Source organism: Schistocerca nitens, chromosome 3 (assembly GCF_023898315.1).
Source record: "Schistocerca nitens isolate TAMUIC-IGC-003100 chromosome 3, iqSchNite1.1, whole genome shotgun sequence".
In the NCBI taxonomy this organism is placed as follows: domain Eukaryota; kingdom Metazoa; phylum Arthropoda; class Insecta; order Orthoptera; family Acrididae; genus Schistocerca; species Schistocerca nitens.
In genome coordinates this window covers 767772349-767790586 of record NC_064616.1, presented here as the reverse complement: position 1 = coordinate 767790586, position 18238 = coordinate 767772349, and the positions used below count along the sequence as shown (strand labels likewise).

Genomic DNA, 18238 nt, shown 5'->3' with positions numbered 1-18238 from the left:
TTTGGCAGGAAAGAGCATACAAATAATCTATTCTGGTGAAATGTCATCCGTCACTGGCGACGCAGAGCCGGTGAAGATAAGATTAGGCTGACATCACTGACAAAGCTATACAGGGTGAACCAGCATCCACCGACAGACTTTCAGAGATGGTAGTATGGACCAAAACACGGGCTTTAAAATGCATGCCATAAGAAGTATGAGCACTTGTTCATCATTGCTAGTGTTAGACACATCTCTTCTACTGAACAAGTGCTCATAGCCCGAGTTTACTGGACATTTGTTGCTTGTTTTGGTCCTACACCCTGTATAAAATATCATTTTTCCTTTCTCCCTTCGTAAATCGAACTAGGTTAAGTACACTGTATTGCACTTCCGTTGGCCGACACGCACTGTTTTGAATATTATCACTAGTATACCGCCGGCCTGTGTGGTCGAGCGGTTCTAGGCGCTTCAGTCTGGAACCGCGCGACCGCTACGGTCGCAGGTTCGAATCCTGCTCCGGGCATGGATGTGTGTGATGTCCTTAGCTTAGTTAGGTTTAAGTACTTCTAAGTTCTGGGGGACTGATGACCTCAGATGTTAAGTCTCATAGTGCTCAGAGCCATTTGAACTAGTATACCGTCAGCAGTGAACACTTACAAGAACATGTTGGGAGAACCGAGAAAATTGATGGCCCATGGCCTTCCGTAAAAAACAGTCGTCGTGATACCCGTCTAAAGTGGTTCATAAGTAATAAAACAAAACTAAATCACACAGACCGCACATCGAATTTAATAAAAACGTTTCTCTATTTTCTTAGAGGTCTACCGAGCAGTCACTCCCTCACTTTCCTGGAAACGGACACTTACCGGTTAAGATGGGGACGTTAACCTCTGTTTAAACTCTTCACTACTAAAAACAAATTATTGTGATTCGTCTTAGGAAATTTTGATGAAAGGAAGGCACTTTTCACTAAAATTTACTGTTTTGTTCAACGAGCTGTTGACTGTAATACTAAAATTTGTGTTTAGATAGCAGTAGATGTTAGATGTCTATTATGAACTATAGAAATAGACTGGCATTATTTTAAAAAGAAGGTTTTGTTGTTATTCAGTAATTCTCATTCGACAGCAGGTGTTCAAAAATGTTCAAATGTGTGTGAAATCTTATGGGACTTAACTGTTAAGGTCATCAGTCCCTAAACTTACACACTACTTAACCTAAATTGTCCTAAGGACAAACACACACACCCATGCCCGAGGGAGGACTCTAACCTCCGCCGGAACCAGCCGCACAGCCCATGACTGCAGCGCCTTAGACAGTAGATGCTTTTGCGTTATTTTCAGTACGTGAATTTATCGATCGATGGGAAATGCCTAAAATAAAGCACACGGTTTATACGCCGATGAAGTGGTTAAGATATATCTAGCTCTAAATGTAGTTTGCAACGTGACATTCCAAGAAGCTTCGGAGCATCATCTTCATAAAATTATGCGATGAAACAGCACGTACTCAGTTTTAAATAAAGTCTGAGGTGAATTTTTTGGCTGCACTATTCTCGGTTAAAGCAGAAGACAGTACCATTGCGGACAGGAAGGTCGATTGGTGTCAAACCGATGACTGTGATGGGATAAACACTGAAGAAGAGCTCTGGACTCGACCCGCGGGGCTTCATCAGCGCCAGGTTTCGTTACGAGCGTTCCCTTTGCCCAGATACACGGTGAATGGATCTCGGAGCAGCGTCTAGTAAGTCCTTTGTTCGGAAGAAGCAATATGGGCAGCTTTTGAAATCGGAGGTAATCCGGAAAGGTAGCGGTGAATGAGTGGGGTTGGCGGGGCGGTGGGATGCGGGAGCGGCGCGTGACGTAAGTGCGGGCGAACCTTGGACAACCTTGATCCGCTAGCCTTAACGGGAGGCGGCCGGCTAACGGGAAGCAGCAGGCAGCAGGCAGCGGCGGCGCAGCCACGGTCAACGACCCTGGCGCCTGTTGACCGACTGCCACCTGTGCCCGCGCCGCGTCACCGCTGGGCTCGCGCCAGCTGCACCGGTTCCATTCCCGGCAGAGGCATTTCGCCGATAACTCTCTAAAAGCCGCGTGCTCTACCTGCCGACAATCATTCATCCTCTTCTGCTCCTTTGTTCACATACCAGGCATACTACGCCGTAACTGAGTGTAATCCTCGTTGGTTAACCACTTACAGGGGGTGGACAAAAATGGATGAACGCAGGTCCTGTATGGTTTTCGAGGGAATCTTACGCCATTCTTCACCAAAAATAGTGAGGTTAACGTAACGATGAAAGAGGTGAACAGCGCTCACGTATCCTTCTCTCCAAAGTAGAACACGAGTGCTGAATAATATTGAGTTCTGGTGATCGTGGTGACCAGTGGAGATGTCCCAATTCATCCTCGTAATATAGTCCTGGACCTTGCGAGCTGTGTGAACAAGGACCTACCGTCTTGCAACTCCCCATGAATATCTCAATACAGCTGCCCAAATTATCATCGAACCTCCACCATGTTTCCCTCTTGGGATGTAAACTCTGACAGAAGTTGTAAGCTGTGTGGAACAAGACCCATCGCACGTAATGACTCTTTTCAAAATGGTTCAAATGGCTCTGAGCACTATGGGACTTAACATCTGAGGTCATTATTCCCCTAGAACTTAGAACTACTTAAACCTAACTAACCTAAGGACATCCATGCCTGAGGCAGGATTCGAACCTCCGACCGTAGCGATCGCGCGGTTCCAGACTGAAGCGCCTAGAACCGCATGGCCACAGCGGCCGGCAATGACTTTTTTCCATTGCTCCTCATTCCAGGTTTTATGGTTTCAGCACCACGTTTTCCCGTTACGGGTATTTGCATCACTGATGCGTGGTTTTGAAATTCCGCCTCGCTCTGCAGTTTCCAGCTTATGGAGCTCCCTTCGCATTGTTTTGGTGCTGACTGGGTTCGCGAATGCGACATTCATTTCTGTAGGGATTTTTGCATGTGTCGTCTTCTTATTTTTTGACACAGTCTTCTTCAATGACGGTCTATCACGATCACTCAACACGAACTTTCGTCCGCTTTGTGACTTAGCAGGTGATGTTTCTCCGCTTTCCATGCATGCGGTGTAAATCTTCGACACGGTCCCTCTTCAAACACCAAATACTTGGTTGTGGAAGCACCCTGAGCTCCGAAATAATGCACTTACAGCTACACAGAACAATGTTTTCACCACGATTGACGCTTGCAACAGTGCAACCTGCAGCCTTGGCTAGCACTGCATTTATGTTCAAGCATCTATTTCTGGCGGTGTTTCCATATTTTTGTTCACCCTCTGTATTTGAATCATTGTCTGCCCCGACATCTGAGTGGTCAGTGTGACGGATTGCCGTCCTACAGGCCTGGGTTCGATTCCCGCCTGGGTCTGGGATTTTCTCCGCTTAAGGACTGGGTGTTATGTTGTCTTCATCATGATTTCATGCCCATCCGGCGTGCAGGTCGCCGAATGTGGCGTCGAATGTAACAAGACCTGCACCAAGGCGGCTGGACCTGCCCCGCAACGGGCCTCCCGGCCAATGACGCCAAACGCTCATTTCCATTTCCATTACTGATGAGGAGGTACTAAACTGAACTGGGGAGAAAATAAATTTACGGCACGACTTTCCTGATAGGAGCGATATGTGAATGGAATACATAATGAGGCGTGAGGCATCAAAGAATGGTCAATTTGTGAATGGAGGGATACGTAGGCGGTAAAAATTGTAGAGGGAGACCAAGGCTCAAGTGTATGTAGATTGTAGTAGTTACGTAGAGATAAAAAGGCTTGTCCAGGATAGACTAGCTTCGGGAACTGCAACAAACGAATGTAAGGGCTGAAAACCACACCACTGAAAGGTGACTCGCGCACAATTCTAATTGATTCACGCAAACAAATCATAATTACCATTTTTTGCCTTCTATTCAAAATGAGTGCTTTTATCTAAAAAGTGAAAAACTATATAATAAAGCCCGCCTTATCGTTCCAAAATCGTATTTATTTCACGGACAAACATTTTAAGCACAACTTTATCACCAGGGCTTCTGCTAGTTATCGAAGAATCTTCGCTGTGATGTCAGCACGTTAGAGAAGTGCATCTGTAGGTGGTTGTAGTGCGTTCTCACTTGAAATTTGCGGAGAATGTCACGAGGAAAGACTGACAATTAACTGAATCCGATAATGTAACTGTGCTTTCAAATGTACACTGCCGAATTGAATACGCTGTTGTAAAGAGACATGTTGTTTACTACAGAGTTTTTCAGTGTTTAGGCTACGTCAAGAATATCCACTATTTCTGTCGTGAAATATGAAAAATACAAAGCTTATTCTAAATGAGTGTCACTGTCTTAAAGAAAAGCTTATGAGAAGCATAAAGTTTATGCCAAGGTCTATATTTTGTTTACAGTTAGAATATTTGTACCTCACTCTTCACGGATGTAATCAATTTTATAGTGTAATAGTAATTACGTGTGGCTCAATGACCGATTGCTGGTCTTTGTATTGGACGCCACTTCGGTCACTTAGGTGCCCCTAACATACTCTAGTTCTCCAACTTGGAATCCGAACCATGTGTCACTCCTGGCGATGCCTCACATCGTTGAGAGGTGAAGGTTAGATAAAGGCAGACCGGGTCGTTTTGTCAAGAAAAGCTGAAAAATACGTAAGCAACCAATACCTTCTGGTATTACATAGATTTTGGGTATTGGTATAGATACCAAATATCGTATCGGTTCTGGTACTGGAATGTCGCTAGTTGCGGCCGAGAGATTCACTGCGTTTCGGTTGTAGCAATGGCAAGACCCCTTGCGAAAGTTGGAATTTCAGAATTAGAGTCCCAGTCTGGCTATCGGAACAAAGATTTTCCATGATTTTAATACATAATTTCAAAAAAGATGAAAAGATGCGAATAAACGGGTTTTCTATGAGCTGGTCATTAAAACGGGAAGAATTTTAGAATTACATACTTAAATGTTCATTTTTATGCTATTTCTCTATTTCAGCCACCAGTCATCCAGTGCTTTCTACGGACGTCTTCGGAACTTCTTCGGAAATGGTTCGATCGTTAGCAACACGTTTACATAAAATTTAGTTCCTGTTTGCTGCTGTTGGCCGTGCAACTTAAGTCGACATCTAGGGCCATCTTCGTCGCTTCATCTGTCAATGCGCCCCGTTTATCTCAGTTTAATTTTAATAACAGGCATCATGCAACTGCTGAATCGTGTGTCTTCTCTAATCTGTACTTTCATCTTTGTTGTTAATTTCGGTACAGAAAGTTTATAAGAACGAGTAACTGAATAACCCGCGTTTGCTGGAAGCACTAATAAAGCCCAGGCAGTGGAAGGAAGCTAACAGTGGATGAGGATTTGATGATATCAAGAAGCGACTATGTAATCCACATTTTGTTACAACCAGCAAGACAATTCCGGTATTCCGTAATCAAGTGGTTGTGGTTTGTATATCAAGAGACGATGCGAAACTGCATATAACGCTATCCATGAATCAAGTTCTCTATGTTGTGAACTAAAAGCATTTTCATTATCACTTTTGGTCGTGCGGTTAAAGGCGCTGCAGTCTGGAACCGCAAGACCACTACGGTCGCAGGTTCGAATCCTGCCTCGGGCATGGATGTTTGTGATGTCCTTAGGTTAGGTAGGTTTAACTAGTTCTAAGTTTTAGGGGACTAATGACCTCAGCAGTTGAGTCCCATAGTGCTCAGAGCCATTTGAACCAACCATCACTTTTGGTGTCTGTATCGTCCGTCATTAACTCTGAGGTCTTCGACCTCTAGAACAGCACCGTTCCAGTACAGTTCCATACTGTGTCATTAAATTGGCTAATGTACGATAGCATGACTATAAATTTATTTTTCAACATAGTCACCCTGTCGACGAACACATTTCTCCCAACGAGAGACCAGTTCGTTGACACAGTCACTGTAGCGTTTGACTTTGTTGACGGAGGCACCACCTCATCTCTGCTTGAACCGTTTCATCACTATCAAAGTGAAGGCCTCGAAGGCGTTCTTTAAGTTTTGGAAACAGATGAAAATAAGATGGGACCAAGTCGGGACTATGTGGAGGATTATCGATAACAGGCGTCGGATTGTTACAAATGTCGCAGCGCTCGTGTGTGATCCGGCGTTGTAATGCTGGAGGAGAGGGCGCCCCATCTGTGGACGAGCTCTTCGAATTCGAAACTCAGCACGCTGTTTCTTGTGCATCGACCTAGTTACGTTACACTCAGTCATACTGCAAGCTACAATTCGGAGCCCTTTAGCGGCAGAGGGCTGCAAATACATACGCACGAAGAATAAAGATGTAAAATGTACTGGTGGAATTAAAGCTGTGAGGACGAGGCGTGAGTCGTGCTTGGGTAGCTCAGTTGGTAGAGCACTTGCCCGCGAAAGGCAAAGGTCCCGAGTTCGAGTCTCGGTCCGCACACAGTTTTAATCTGCCAGGAAGTTCCATATCAGCGCACACTCCGCTGTAGAGTGAAAATTTCATTCTATGTATAATGTTAATAAAGAGCCGGCCGCTGTGGTCGATCGGTTCTAGGCGCTTCAGTCCGGAACCGCGCTGCTGCGACGGTCGCAGGTTTGAATCCTGCGCCGGCCGCGGTGGTCTAGCGGTTCTAGGCGCTCAGTCCGGAACCGCGCGACTGCTACGGTTGCAGGTTCGAATCCTGCCTCGGGCATGGATGTGTGTGATGTCCTTAGGTTAGTTAGGTTTAATTAGTTGTAAGTCTAGGAGACTGATGACCTCAGATGTTAAGTCCCATAGTGCTTAGAGCCATTTGAACCATTTTGTTAATAACGTTTGTTTTATTTAAAAAGTTATAAGAGTTCTCACTTAAAAAATGGCCTCGTGTAGGCCTCGGGAGTTCCAAACATGCACTGCAACATACCAATGGCAATAAATAATTAAAAACTGTGATGCAAGGCTTTTCCATCGTTACCGGAGACCAACAGCGTTTTGTCTCATGATACCCATCAACTTTCACAGCACAGATACACAGGAATTCACTTACAGCGCTTGTAGGTTTAATAGATTTGTTCTTTGTTATCTAGTAATATGTGCTGTAGCACTTCACTTCCAAAATGGGAGCGACAGGCTGCAGCCGCTGCCTTCTGTTTAGAGACATAGCGGAAAGTAGGTTATTGCCAGTTGGAGGAATGGATGAGTGGTATATAACGAATACGTTGATGAGACATAGTTAATTAAATATGGCTCATCCTTTTAAGTACCAGTCTTTAATCGGCCGGTTAAATATAATAATTGTAAACTGGCAGAACAGCTAGTCACTTCACTAAACTGTCTCTTACTATCGCCACATTAAGTGCGCCATGCATGGTACATTAATGCTGCAAATAAAGGCAGAAAGTGTGCTTCGAAAATCTTGATGCGGTAAGAAGGACGTCAATGCTGGCCATTAGTCGGAAGGGATATCAAGTTCCCTGACAGCCTGGAGGCAAGTGTGCAGAGCATGATCTTCGTCCGCTGCTTTCGGCACTGTGGCCACGTCTTGCTAACTATGTGAGGTGCTTGTCGCTGGCTTGGGAAGTGTGAGAGTCGTGGTTGGTTTTTTCAGATCACCCCCGCTTGAGTTGGCATCCGGAGCCAGGTGGTGGGAGACATGCTCAGCGGAAAACTTTGAACGGCGAAACTATAAGGTCGCCAGCATCTCGTTGTTAAAGGTCGGTTACGCATTCGTTCTGTCAGTTTCCATCAACGCCGCCGCACCAACGTATGAGAAATTTTCCATGAGGAGATCTCGTCTCTTCGTTACTTTCTCTCGCTGCATACTCCACTTTCCACTCCGGTCATGCCCTTGATAATGTACTCCCTGGAGTGATCAGCTGCAGTAGAACAATATGCTGTTGCTAGGTTCTCTGTTAACCGCGCGCACCCAATTTTGTGTGTGTGTGTGTCTGTGTGTGTGTGTGTGTGTCCGATTTAATATCCATGCTCCCTTTGCCCGACGCTAGGTGCTAACTTCAATATAATGAACGCGGTTCTGGTAGGTTAATATCAGCCATGCTCTCAAAACACAAACGAATTAAAGACATTAGCTGCCAGTGGTCATTGATATCCATCAGTGGGGCAAGTTAAGAATTTGTGCCAGGCCGGGATTAGAACCCGGGTCTCATGCTTACTATGCAGATGCGGTGGCCACTACGCCATTCGGTCACAGTGGTCGTCACACCCGCACGGACTACCTTATCACGTCTCTTGTCCGACCCACATCCTCAACTTATGCCACACACTACTGATGTAGCGTTCCTGCTCATTAGCCTCACTGCTCGCGACGTCTCGCCGATTCCAGCAAGAGTTCGTGCTTTGTGTGCATCTGCACTGAAGGGATCATTGGCCATCGTCGCCGTAAATATAAATGTGTTGTATGTTCTTTCGGAGATGTCCGAAAGAACAAACACAACATATACAACAATGTTATCACTGACAAAGTCATCAATATAATTTTCAACTGCGTTGAGTAACGGCAGCAGGAAGGAGATACTTTATCCCTAGCAGGAAACAGTAAATAGGAAACACTCTATCGGCAAAATTGTAGGACGCGAACCTCTGCTGCAAGTAAGCAAAGAAATCCGAAATGCTTGTGCAAGGGATGAATTATATAATCATCCTTGTTGTGTGTAAATTAATTTCACATGGACGGCAACACCGCCCAGAAAGACTAACCTTCCCCGCTCCCCAGCTACCACCCACTCAATCGCCTCTTCATCCCCATCTTCCGCAGTGTCAAAACAGAAATGCTTTTCGAACAGTGATCACAAGAAACGAAACAGAATGGAAGCATTTTTTTTCCTTCCTCAGACATCTTACAAAATTTAAACGGTAAAGAGGTGCTCAAATTTTGAAGATTCAGCGCCGCAATTGCTGAGTGTTTGGAGGTGGGTGTTGAAGAATACTGGATGTTTCACAATTGTTCTATTCGCGATACCCGTAACAGAGTGGCTTTTCATAGCGCTACCGTTCCGCACGGAAGTAATATTTAGCGACCAAACTTGACCGTTTACGTAGCCATTGGTAATGTTTTATGGTCGTGTGACTAGGGCCTCCCGTTGGGTAGACCGTTCGTCGGGTGCGAGTCTTTCGATTTGACGACACTTCGGCGACTTGCGCGTTGATGATTAGGACAACACAACACCCAGTTCCTGAGTGGAGAAAATCTCCGACCCAGCCGGGAATCGAACCCGGGCCCTTAGGACTCAAAAAAATGGCTCTGAGCACTATGGGACTTAACATCTGAGGTCATCAGTCCCCTAGAACTTAGAAATACTTAAACCTAACTAACCTAAGGACATCACACACATTCATGCCCGACGCAGGATTCGAACCTGCGACAGTAGCAGTCACGCGGCTCCGGACTGTAGCGCCTAGAACCGCTCGGCCACCGTGGCCGGCTCTTAGGACTGACATTCCGTCGCGCTGACCACTCAGCTACCGGGGGCGGACGCCATTGGTAATTAATCGTAGATACTGAGCGAGGTGTCAGGGAGACTCGCGATTACAATCTCCGTCCGGCCATCCCCGTTTCTGACGTCGTCGTCGACGAGACGTTAAATCCTATTCTCCCGTCATCCCCTCTAGGGTGTAGTCTTTAAATACAAAATACCAAATTGGCTCTGAAAATTTCTATGCACCCATTATTCCTTTGCATAGCACTATAGTTTTTTGAAGATTCATAACAGAGATTTTGTAACTGCTACAGTCATAAGGCGGTCATCTGTAAATTTTTTGAAGTGTCACCTATTTTTATTTTTAAAAAATAGCAACTGAATAAAGAATCATTGTGTATCATCCTTTCCGTTTGCACAAGGAGAAGTTTTGTATGCTCTAGCTACACTATTTGGTCAATAAGCGCAAGACCCTATCCATTACGTACACGGCATGCTATTATAAGACGAGGCGTGGAAACAGTCACGGTAGTAAACTGGTTAATAGAGCAAATTCCGTATCCGCGACAGCCTACATTGATATGTCAGTTTACTGGTGCCAGTTTGAGTTTTCTACGGTCTTCATTGATTATTCTTTCCAAAGGTCAGTTTCTTTTACCAATTTCTTTTTGCCCGGAAACTTAATGACGGCTGGGGTGCAAACAGCGATTAGCGGTATCCTTTCCGTTAAGGAACACGACGGCACTCGCCCGCAGATAGGCTTCCCGGACTAACACGTCTCTTCGCGTTGGTTACTGTACTCGCTTGAGCGCCACAGACATCCGCCGTGCTGGCCTAGCGGTAACGCACAGTACTTCCTGGATTCGCAGAGGTGCGCCACGACACGCTTGGAATGTCTGCAGCCCGTTTTCTGTGGGGGCTAACTGCCTCAGGTGTGTGCCTTAGTCAGGCTTCCCCGCTCTGTTGGGTTTATTTAAATAGCTGGGTTAGACACGCGATTCACCAACTACGTAAAATAAGCAGCTTCATGAAATATTACTCCGATCATGAATTTCTGCATTTATAAGCAAAATACTTCAGTTATGACGTCTTTTGAAGCTGCCAAAACAGTACTGAGCAGGACACTTGTCCCAGGTTGGAAACCAAAATGGGGCTAAACTGAGTTTTGTTTGTCCTACTGTTGCAATATGACGCCACACTTTTCCGTTTAATTTTGTCACACTAGGCGTAATTAACTTGTTCGTCTAACCAAATAACGGGTTGATTCCCGTTATTCGCTTCAGAAGCACAAGATATAACACACAGAATAAAATTACACCAGTTTGTCCGTTATAATTGGTTTTGTGAAAGCCTGCGACTGTGAAAACAATGGCTTTGTTTATAAACAACTTTTCTGCTACCAGTCACCATTTTCTTTTCTCATACTTCACACGACGCGTTTCGGCAAATGATTAACATTTTCAAGTAAGTTTTCCATATTTACTGTGGCATTTTTCTGTAAATTTTTCGAGCTGATTGGCTCAAATGGCTCTGAGTGCTATGGGACTTAACTTCTAAGGTCATCAGTCCCCTAGAACTTAGAACTACTTAAACATAACTAACCTAAGGACATCACACACATCCATGCCCGAGGCAGGATTCGAACCTGCGACCGTAGCGGTCGCGCGTTTCCAGACTGTAGCGCCTTTAACCGCTTGGCCACCACGGTCGGCCCTTTCGAGCTGAACCTCACACATTGCAAACATTACAAAAAATGGCGTAATATAAAGAGAAACAATTGAAAATGGAAATCATTTCGCGAAACGCGTCGTGTAAAATATGAATATAAGAGAATCGTGACTGGTAACAGGAAACTTACTTATAAACAAAATCAAAATTTACATGAATGGTAGGCAGATGACGAACTCGGAATTCCTTCGTATGTTCAAGGTGATATGGCGACAGTTCTAATATCTGACAGAAATAAAATAATGCTAAGTAGAGATTGAGCGCATACTTATTACACGTTGACACCGAACAGCGAAAAAACACAGTAACCGAGGAAAAAGAAGAATAAGAAGAAGATGAATACGAAGAAGAGAAGGAGGAAGAGGGAAGGGAAGACTGGAAGAAAGCAAGATTACAGCTTAACGTCTCGGCGAGAATGAGACCATTAGAGACAAATCACAAGCTCGAGTTGTCTTTTTTTTTTTTTTTTTTTGCTTTGGGAGTGAAATTGGCTATGCCCTTTTCAAAGGATCAAAGGAACGACCCCGGCATCTGTGTTAAGAGATTAAGGGGAAGCACGGAAGCTCTAAGCCTGGAAGGCAGTACAGGGATTTGAACCATCGTTCTCCCAAATAAGCGTCCAGCGTAGTAACCACTGTGCCACTTTGCCACATGTATCTGTTAATCATGCAGACTTTTCTTGCATTACATTTTTCATGACTTTACGGTGGCTATTTCAGAGGAAGTGGTGAACAAGTCCAGCCATCATTCGTTTAATTGGGTCTGGACATTTGTCAGAGGTGGAAGGAGGTTTATTCCATCACTGGTGGGGAACACATAATAAAACGACACAAAAATAATGGAAAAGTCTATTGAGTAGGTTAGTGTAAACTGCACACATCTAGTTTCGAAGCACTGTCCAAATCAAATTATGGAAGTAAGTTCACAAACGTCGTAAGCAGAGTCAGTCTGTAGCAGGCTGCTGTAAATGACGTCCGTATTAAAGGTTAGTACCGCCAACCCCGTAACGCTTTGACAAAATCAATGAAAGACAACGAAAAGTAGTATGAAGCTACTCCGCAGCGATCGGCCAGTATATTTAGGCCCTGTCACGGGGCAGATGACTAGCCTGTATGACCACAGCGTCCGTGGAAACATCTGAACAACAACAAGATTAGTTTCCTTTTTTCAAGAGGGAGTCTATTTACGTCATCGGACCATGTGGCAGGAAGTAGCCAAGATTCTGCCACAATGGCCAGTGTTATAGAAGGATTGGCTATAGTGTCCCGCCCTCCATTGAGGGACCCGCTGCACTGATGTCTTGCCTAGGTTCAGAGGTACCTCGATCTCAGCTGCAGTCAGCGACGGAGTGACAGGCATTGCAGTCCACTGGTGGGGGAACGAACGCCGTAAGCAGTCAATATATACAGTATGGAAACGTTATTCATCAAACCGACTTGGGGATTTACTACTCAATCAACCGGAAACAAGTTGACCATCAACAAATAGAACTACCCTTTTGTCATATTCTTGGTTTATATTCTTTGTGTTGTAATGTAACGTACCATTTCACAGTCTTTTGAAACGAGATTTTGGCGGAATAATTATTCGATTAGGATTTTATTTGGAGAAATTATAGGTTTCTGGTAAATCCCCCCACCCCCCGTATAGTCAGCAAATCATTCTGCTCCTCAGGCCTGATTGGCTGAAAGGCCGCGATGCTTAAACAATTTCAGAAGTTGCTTGCAGCTCGCGGAGTTCGCAATACGGTCTGCAGCCCTCATGGGTATAGGAATGTGTCGTCTGTCCTTTGATGGCCGAGGTGCTGATCAGTAATGCCACTGTTTTCGGATATAGGAAGTTAGAGATCTAGAGCAGTTTTTCAACTTGAAAGATAGCCCTTCAGTACGAAAAGCTTACGAGAATTTGCAAGTGCGTTGCCATTCGCAACTGTGGAATTCTGATCAATTTTTCTTTTTCAGCTTTCACAGGCGAGTGATGCGGCATAGAGCGTGCGCATACGATTGATCGGTGAAAGTCATGAATTAAACCGTGGACCTATTACATATATGAGAGAGGTACTACCTGCACTATCTGATCCAAAGTATCCGGACACCATTATGTTATTAGAAATTGACCACGATATCACGAGACGCGGACTCGCCATTATGAACAGAGATAGGGAGCATTACGTTGTCAGCAGTAGAATAGGTCTGTGAGGAAAGCTCAGTGACTTCGACCGAGGACTAGTCATTGGCAGTCACCTGAGTAACAAATCCATCAGAGATCTTTCAACCCTTCTAAAGCTGTACATATCGACTGTTGATGAGGTGACTGTGAAGTGGAAACACGAAAAAACAATCACTGCTACACCACGCTCAGGTACTGACCACAGGAAACATCGAGTATTGCGGAGGGTGGATGTAAAAAATCGCACGAAATCAGTGGGGGGAATCATTCGTGAGTTCCAAAGTGCTACCAGCACCACAAAGACTGTGCGTGAGGAGTTAAAAAGATTGGAATAAGTACTGAAGCTGCTTCTCATTAGCTACATATTTCTGTAGTCAGTGCTAAGCGACGACGCTACTATACTGTGGATGTCTGGAAACGAGAGATTTGGAGTGATGAATCACGCTGTACCCGGTGGCAATCCGATGGCAGGATTTGGGCTTGGCGAGTACCTGGAGAACTTCACCTGCCATCATGTGTAATGTCAACATTGATGTACGGAGGAGATGGTGTAACGGTACGGGGATTTTTTTCGTGGTTAGTGTGGTCCCCTTACTGCGCTTAAGAAAAGGAATGATACGAACATATTTTACATAACTGTGTACTGCGTATAATAGAGGAACAGTTCGGAGACGATGATTGCATCGCTGGCCGATGTGGCCGAGCGGTTCTAGGCGCTTCAGTCTGGAACCGCGCGACCGCTACGGTCGCAGGTTCGAATCCTGCCTCGGGCATGGATGTGTGTGATGTCCTTAGGTTAGTTACGTTTAACTAGTTCTAAGTTCTAGGGGACTGATGACCTCAGATGTTAAGTCTCACAGTGGTCAGAGCCATTTGAACCATTTTGATGATTGCATCAGCGTGACAGTGCTCCCTGACATGAAGCAGCATCTGTGTGGGAATGGTTTGTGAACAATAACCTTCTGAAACGGACTTTCCTGCACGGAGTCCCGTTCTGAACCCAATGGAACACGTCTGGGATGAGTTAGAACGTCGTCGTAGCCAGCGTCCAACGTAACTCCTCCTCTGGTTTCTGCTCTCGAGGAATAACGGGCTGCCATTCCTCCGAAGACATTCAGACACCTGATTGAAAATGTCTCCGGCAGAGCTAAAGCCATCATAAAAGGGTAGGGTAAGCACACCGCGCCGGCCGCTGGTGGCCGAGCGGTTCTGGCGCTACAGTCTGGAACCGCGCGACCGCTACGGTCGCAGGTTCGAATCCTGCCTCGGGCATGGATGTGTGTGTTGTCCTTAGGTTAGTTAGGTTTAAGTGGTTCTAAGTTCTAGGGGACTTATGACCTCAGCAGTTGAGTCCCATAGTGCTCAGAGCCATTTAAGCACACCGCTCATTAATGTCCACTAATATGTGTCCGGATACATATGATCAGATAGTGTAGTTCTGAGTATTACCACGTTTTGTAGTAGTGGATATGTTTACAAAAGTGGGAAGGACCCGTTTGGCGTTCTGGAGTAACTGTTAGTAATGTACGTTCCCAACCAACTGACAGGTCCTAGGACTCATTATGAGCCTAATTAAATTACTTTATTGGTGCTGGAGCGCAGGCTATTTTAACCGTGTCTCGAGGAACAAGCGAGACATTTATTAACACTGTTTGATAATTTTAACGCCGATAAGTGATCCAGGTTCGCAGATAAACGTTTGCTTGCTAATCAGTGATGTAATAGGTCGCATAATTGGGCTCGCGCGCCGCACATCGCTAGCAGTGCGTGCATTCCGGACACGGTCGCCCGGGAGACTTCGCGTAACGCCATAACATTGCGGAGGGCGAAATCAAGGATTGTTCTAGCTCGTGTGTTTTGTGCGTTTCTGTCAACAGCATGAGTCTTACCTAATCGAGAACCATAACATCTGTGAGAAAAACGCAGATTATTTTTTATTTTTATTTATTTATTTATTTTTTTTTCAAACACGACTGCAGTGAGCAAGAGATTTGGTGCACAATGAAAACCTGAAATGCCAGCTTGGTTCTGGTACGCGGGACCACCGAACCTCGGTGGTACAGATAACGGTCGGTTGACAACTTTAGCAGTCCTCTGTGTGACGACCGGGACAAGGCTTGTGTCGAAACCTCTATGTCTGTTGACAGATTAGACCTCAACAGAGATTTTTAAAAATTGAAAGAACATGTCAAATGATCTGCGAAATGATTTGTCTAAAAGTAAGAAATAAAACTTTGAATGATGCCCCGAATCATGTACAACCAATGAGATGGCGACTGTAAATTTTTAGGTTCAATGATTAATTTAAATTTTAAAGAATACTAGAGGATATATGTCTGGTGGATAGACCGTGCAGTCTATTGCTGTGTAACGTTGACACACTAATGCTCTTTGAAGTTAAACATTGAACATTAAATTCTCAGTCGCCAGCTCATTAGCTGTACATGATTTCGAGAATCATTCAAAGATCTTTCAAATGCTTCTCTAGCATTTGACAGATCTTTGAATGATTCTCGAAATCATGTACAGCTAATGAGCTGCCGACTGAGAATTTAACGTTCAATGTTTAACTTCAAAGAGCATTAGTGTGTCAACGTTACACAGCAATAGACTGCACGGTCTATCCACCAGACATATATCCTCTAGTATTCTTTAAAATTTAAATTAATCATTGAACCTAAAAATTTACAGTCGCCATCTCATTGGCTGTACATGATTCGGGGCATCATTCAAAGACGCGGCAGACGTTTCACTAATCTACTTTATTTTCTACTTTTTAACAATTAATTTCACAAACATTTGACCGTTAAATTATCAATTTTTTACTTTCGGTTTTTTTTTGCCAGTTGAATATCAAACCTCTGGAACTTTTTGTTCTAAATGGCTAAGGCTTGAAGAGGTGAATTTTTTGACATTTCATCTGCGTCGCTAGCATCAGCTATTGGTGAAATATTTTATTTCTCTCAAATCAGTAATTAAGTTATCCTTAATTGTCTTGTTAACTATCAAGCGGTTAATACATTTTGCAAAACTAGACCTCACGCTATTCAATTTGACACCCCATTTGTCCATTTCCCACTCTTAGTTTGTCCCTGAAAATTCGAAAAAAAAAATCACTTGTGCCATTTCTAGGAAGTCTTGTTTTTGCTCCGCTCAAATTTCTGACCAAGGAGTTTCGTATCAGCTGGACTTTGATGGTTGGAATACAGCTAAGGAAAACATCTACCAGCAAATGGTACTCATTTCATCGACGTTCAAGTCACTTTCCTATAGCGTGTCCTTTATCTGTAGAAGCAAAACAATGCAGGTGACTAAGGGTTTTAAATTGAATATTTTGAAATGGAAAAATAGAGGTCAGAAATGTCCACTTCAAGCACGACGCGACTGGGAACGAGGAACAAGGTGGAAAAACAAACAAAAACACTGGCTTATCTAGTATGACAAACACAAACAACTGACTCCTCACAAAGCGAGAAACGACCGCACATTGTATACACAGAGACAAATGGGTAACATGAACGTTCATAATGGTTAATAGGCATGTAATTAGTAGTTTCTGTAGTAGTAGGTTATATTTTATAGTAGAAAATTATTAATAATGTTAATTGTGTTTGCTGCAGAAAGGTACCATTGTATCGCAACAGAAGTCAGTGATTTTTTTATTATTTTATGAAGAAAAATCAGATCACGTTTTTATTTGGCTGTAATGACCACTTTCAGTAGATTTGTGGTATCTTCGGAACTCCTGCATTTTAATGTTAAGTCTGAAGAGTGCCTGATTCGGCCAGAAGCGGTCATAACAGTTAAATAAAAACTTGATCTAGAACGTTTTGCTTGTAAAAAGCATTTCTTGTGGTACTGCTTTTCATTCTTCGGATATAATTATAAAGTTGTCTTTTATTTATGATTTAAACAATAAAACATTGCGCTAGTTACGTTTTTCGTGAATAGCAAGATGCGTTTCGAGAATTCGTTCTCATTATCAGTTGCCATTATTTATGTTGGTAAATTATGCGACCTGTTCCGACTGTCTTGCCATGCAGTTGCCTTTTTTTATATTTTTATTTTTTTACGTTGCTGTGCCACCTTCATTTTAAACGTGGCCTAGTAACTTAAAACCACAAGTGACTTCTGATGGGTAAAAGTGGCAGATCAACACATGCCCAAACATAGCTTAAAATACCATTCTAAACATTTGTTCTTGATAAAGAAAATAATTATAGAAACTTATCCTGGTATGCATGAAGAAACGTAACTAGTGCATTGTGTTATTTAAATCATGAATGAAAGTTGCAGGATTTCTAAAAACACCGATTACGAGGAACGAAATTAATTAATTAATTTTTTTAAGACAATCAAGAGATACATTTGAACTAACTAATACTTGGATTGTCTGCAGTAACAATGAGCTGGCTTATTTTGTTTTAAAGATGGTTACATAATCGAGCGTGACTGTTGTGTAGGAACCATTCCGGAACTCGCTTAAAAAGAACAAAGGAAACGGCTGGAAACAAATGGGGACTGCCGTAAAGCTGCGTTGCGCCATCTTGTCCGTTGTTGGCCAAGGCACCGAAACTTGGGTCGTTAACACAGCAATAATCGTAGTGTAGCCTCGCTAATGAACCTCTCCTGCGATGATTCACGAATGATCTTTAAAGTGTCGGAACCGCTGCATTGTGTGCAAGCAACTAGAGCACTGCTCCCGTCTTGAGACTAGTTGGGAGTTGGGTAAAATAAATGGTGCGAAGTTGCTGATGTTTCCAGTTAATTATTGTAGTGCTCTTAAATTCACTAACTGGACAAACTCAATTCATGAGCCTGCGCGATATCTATTAGTAAAATAGACTGTAAGAATCCCTTTAATGTCCCCAGGTAAAAAATATCGGTAGTAAAGGAGAAAAAGGAAACAGCAAAGAGAAG

General features: G+C 43.8%; 1 non-coding gene across 1 annotated transcript; it reads left to right on the top strand.

Annotated features, from left to right (window-relative positions):
* The first annotated feature begins 6370 nt into the window (after positions 1–6370).
* Positions 6371–6446, top strand: Trnas-cga (transfer RNA serine (anticodon CGA)). Its single transcript has one exon. It is a non-coding gene; the product is annotated as a tRNA-Ser (tRNA).
* Positions 6447–18238: the final 11792 nt, after the last annotated feature.